The following is a 4980-nucleotide window of genomic DNA, read 5'->3' on the forward strand; positions in this document are numbered from 1 at the left end:
TGACATACTTCTAACCCACATTTCACAGTCCACTGTGCACAATCAAATCAAATCAAATCCTCATGGATAAAATCAAGAGCCACCTTACATTATTTCATGCTGCATGTGTTGCATCACTAAATTTAAATGCATTGCAAAACCTGCTTCATGTATGAGTATTAGCATTTAAAAACTGTAATGCCAGATAACAAAATCATCATACGGTCATACGCAAGGCAGCAGACGACATCCACGCCCCTACACGCTCCCTTTCACCCTCTACCTCTAGATCGCTCCTTCCGTCAGCAGTGGAAATTCACTGGGAGCTGATTGTGGCAAGAGAGTGTTGGCTCAGCTGCGAGCTTTAAGAACCCATGATGTCAGACACATATTTTCCTTGGAGAGTTTCTCATCAGCTGCATTGTTCCTGGAAACCATGGTCTGTTCTCTGGGCAACAAAGAAGCTAACCCCATCTCGGTCCACCATGGTCCCGCTTGAGCCCCCATTGGCCCCTTCAGCCCCGAACCCATCATTTACTACACCACCAAACAACAGACGAGTAAAGAAAATAATCTGGTAACATGATCAATGGGGAGAGCATCTTGGAATTGTGACCGAAAATTCTACTGGTTTCCCAAAGGATGATCAAAAGGCGCTTTTTGAAGTCTTCGGGAAAATGGAAACGTATGGTTTGTGAAGATGTGCGTAACAAAACAGGACAGAGTTACATGCCCGGTCTTTTTGGCATCCGTTGGGAACTATGGTGATGATACTGGTGATGTCATCAAGCCAAGCGTCCTTGTTGACCACAAGACGCATTTGACCACTTTACAGCAGTGCCCCCTGATATGAGAAGCAAAGGAACTAAATGTTCCCATGAGATGCTCCCTGACAAAGTGCTTGGTTCATCGGTCCCACCGCTTAAATCTTTCAGTCCATTTCCGCAGTTTTTTTTTTTTTCTGCATTATTTAAACTCATCACACAGCTCCGGTTCTGTTGAAGAATTAATGCTTTTCCTCGAAAGAGAAGCATCCAGATGTGATTTTTAATTCAAACCGGCAATGAGTGGAATATCTTTGAGTCAGCGGCCATAATTGTACGTAACTTTATCCCACATGAAGAAAAAAAAAAAAAAATACTGTCATTCAGACCACTTTCTCTTTTCCATTACTGGGTATTTCAGCTGCCAATTCTGGAGTGGATACCTGATCCATCAATGGCAAAGACCATGAGGTGAGAGATGGGGCGAAATGGGGCCATGGCGGAATGCAGGGCCAAAAGCGTGATTCTGTGTAACAGGGAAAATAGCCAAAATTCTGATGTCATTATATATCTTGTGTCACCTCTGGTAATTCCCATGCAAAATATTCAGAGGACACAAATGGATTTCCATTAGAGTGCAACGCTTAAATTACAGGATGTTCGCGTCTCCAGTTTTGCGGCAAAAGGATAGATTTGCAAAGGAGCAAATCAAAAGTCCCAGTCAGTCTGTATTCCCAAAGTACATACTACAAACTGCAGAGAGCTTTTGCAGTAGTACGAAATTGGATAGCGGACATTAAATACTTTTAGAAATATGCTAAATGCCATCTAAAGCTAATTTAAACTATAAACTAGTGATGGGGGAACCATTCACAGCACCTAAAATATACATTTTTATTTAAATTTAAACCTAAAATCTTGATGTTGAAATACACTGCAATGTTCAATCAATTACTGAAGAAAATAAAAATGAAATAAACTAAAATACTCATACATTATCACTTTCATTTCCATTATTATTCACAAAGCTTTTTGTGACTGAATCGCTCTACATAATGTCTTTAATAGAAATCAACTCTTAGATCAATCAAACAATCAATACAAATTAGAATGTGACAAGTATGGAAAAAGTAAGACTAGTGTGAAGAAGTTAGTCAGGAGAGAGATGGTAAGGACTTAAGTGGAGTTAAACATATCCCAATCACCAGTTTATGTTAAATCCTGTCAGTCTCAACAGTATGTGCACTTACGGTGTACTTGCCTAAAAAAGTATTGGTAATATAAGGTAACTACATGGGTTAAGGTTAGGATTGTGGGTAGGTTCAGGGTTGGTACCTAGTTATTACTAGTTATTACATCGTATGTACTGTACATGGGTAATAGGATTGTTAAATTAAGTGCTACCCAATCACGTCTAACCAGCAAATCTAGCTCTGTGCTTTGTATCTATGTGAAGCTTACTGGTACGTTAATAAAGCAGTATCTGTCTATTTAACTGTGACTGTCTAGCTAACATTTCAGTTACACTCAGGTCGAAGGTTCAAAAACCTGGCAAAACAATGAAGCTAGACCACAAATGTACTCTGAGTGTTTCACCATGGTGGCAATTGAGGCATGAAAGGAGATCTACGAATGTTAGCATGAAATTGCACATCAGAACATTAGATTATCGTTGAGAGGGCAATCAAAGGTGGGAAGAGGTCGCTCTGAAGGGTGAGACACATCAGAAAGTGGAGTGGCAACAGAGAAAGAGAGGTTAGAATAACAGAGCGTCAAACTCTGAAGTTCAGTTGTACTCTTGCTGGAACAGCCATGTCTCCATAGACCAGTTGAGTCCTTCAGTAGAGGCTCTCTCACTCCAACACAAATACTCACTAAATAAAGGCTGAGTGTTCCAAGTAAAATCACTTCAGCTGAGTTCAATAACTATTATTCATGTCCCATTTCTTCTTGCCTGTGCAACAGCCTCCATGATATTAATAAGGAAAGCCCTTATGTTTTCATAAGAACTGAAGAGGAGCCTTGGAGAGCAACGTGAACACTTCTGAATTCTTAAGAAGTACCCTAAAGGACTCAAGCTGTGAATAAAACAAAAAGTGTGACAAAAAAAAAAAAAGAGTTTGTGTGCGTCCAAATGTGGTTGCGTCAGATTCATCTTGTGAGGTGCTATCAAGCTGTAAGGTGCCAGTCATGATCATCCCTTTTCACAAGCTAATGGCTTATGAATGGTTTCTTTTAATGACTCAATCAAAAAGACAAAAGGAAAAGTCTCAAGCTGTGTCTGAAATCGCCCCATACTCTTAAGGTGTGATCACATTTGCTGTGCAGATTTTGGCAGGCAAAATAAAATCACTTCAATAGAAATCTGCATGATCTGGACATTCTCGTGAGGGAAAAACATTTTCCAATGCAGATTTTGAATTTTGCAAGTTTTTCATGCAAATTTGCTGCATCGACCGACAGAAAGCTGCTTGCTTTGAAAGTGACTTCTGTGTGAGCAGTGCTTCATGCATCACTACACTATTGGAAAAGGATAATGAACCTTTTTTCCTGGCAAAATGCTGCTAATGTGAACATAACTATATACAGTAGTGCACTTTTCACACTTAAAGAGTTAGTTCACCCTAAAAAGAAAATTCTGTGATTAATTACTCACCCTCATGTCGTTCCACACCCGTAAGACCTTCGTTCATCTTCAAAACACAAATTAAGATATTTTTGATAAAATCAGTGAGGCCACCATTGCCGGCAAGATAATTAACACTTTCAGATGCCCAGAAAGGAACTAAAGACATTTAAAACAGTTCATGTGACTACAGTGGTTCAACCTTAATGTTATGTAGTGATGAGAATACTTTTTGTATTCGTAAAGCTTCAAAGCTTTACGAATCTTTTGTTCCGAATCAGTGGTTCGGAGCGTGTATCAAACTATCAAAGTGATTTCAGTAAACGAGGCTTCGTTAAGTTATAAGTGTTTTAAAATTTCAATGGTTCACCACTGGGGGCGTGACTTTGGCAGTTTGATAGGCGCTCTGAACCACTGATTTAAAAACAAAAGATTCGTAAAGCTTCAAAGCTTCATGAAGCAGTGTTTTGAAATCGCCCATCACTAGATTATTGTTGAATAAAGTCATTATTTTGTTGTTTGGCGCACAAAAAGTATTCTCGTCGCTTCATAACATTAAGGTTGAACCACTGTAGTCACATGAACTGTTTTAAATACGTCTTTAGTATCTTTCTGGGCATTGAAAGTATTAATTGTCTTGCTGGCAATGCAGACCTCACTGAGCCATCGGATTTTATGAAAAATATCTTTGTGTTCTGAAGATGAACGAAGGTCTAACGGGTGTGGAACGACATGAGGGTAATTAATTACAGAATTTAAATTTTTGGGTGAACTAACCCTTTAACCTAGAGTTATTGTCATTGTAAACACCACTTTAATCCTGGGTAGAGGAAAGTTTTACATTTGTAATTTAGAAGGGGGGATAGCAACACTTTTGCAAGGTTGTTGCCATTATCATTCCTTTCTAACTGAAAGATATTGTCTTGAATGTAAGATTGAACAGTAGACATCTTGGGATCTTCACAACAACCTTTCACATCGTTCTTCATTATGTCTCTCTCAGATCCTTTAATGAAGGCCACCAATTCAAGTCCTCCTTTCTTAGAGAGGTCAAAGTTCTACCTACGATGAAATTACATATAATCCAGCACTGACCTACTAACAAAAAAAGGACAGGAAGATATTAGACGATGCCATGAGGCGGCGGCACCAAGGGAATTGGAGTTATCTGATGGATGACGATGTCTCAACAGGCATTCTCCCTTCTTTGAGGCTCATTCCTTTCAAATTGTAAATGTTTGCAGCGGATTACTACTACTGCTTTTAGATCTTATACAAAATGTGACCTCAGTGCACAACCTCTGACCTGCTGCATGATCCTGACAAACAAAGTATGGTAGGGATGCGAAAGTCATGATGGAAGGAGATACCCTTTTCTCCAGATTCACAATGAAATGATCACAAATGTTATTTACCCTTTTACAAAGCCACAGTGGGGTCTTTTAGAAAATACAAAAACCATTAAAAACATAATCCTCCCAGTTTAAAGCTTTTCCCAGTACCTTCCCTGTGGACGGGCATCAACCTCTTTATGTCAAGTTGAACTACTTTTCACCAAAGGAGAGCCATGGAAGTCATCAATAGCTCAATAATAGATCGAAACGGCCAACT

The sequence above is a fragment of the Megalobrama amblycephala genome, linkage group LG14 (assembly GCF_018812025.1).
Source record: "Megalobrama amblycephala isolate DHTTF-2021 linkage group LG14, ASM1881202v1, whole genome shotgun sequence".
In the NCBI taxonomy this organism is placed as follows: Eukaryota; Metazoa; Chordata; class Actinopteri; order Cypriniformes; family Xenocyprididae; genus Megalobrama; species Megalobrama amblycephala.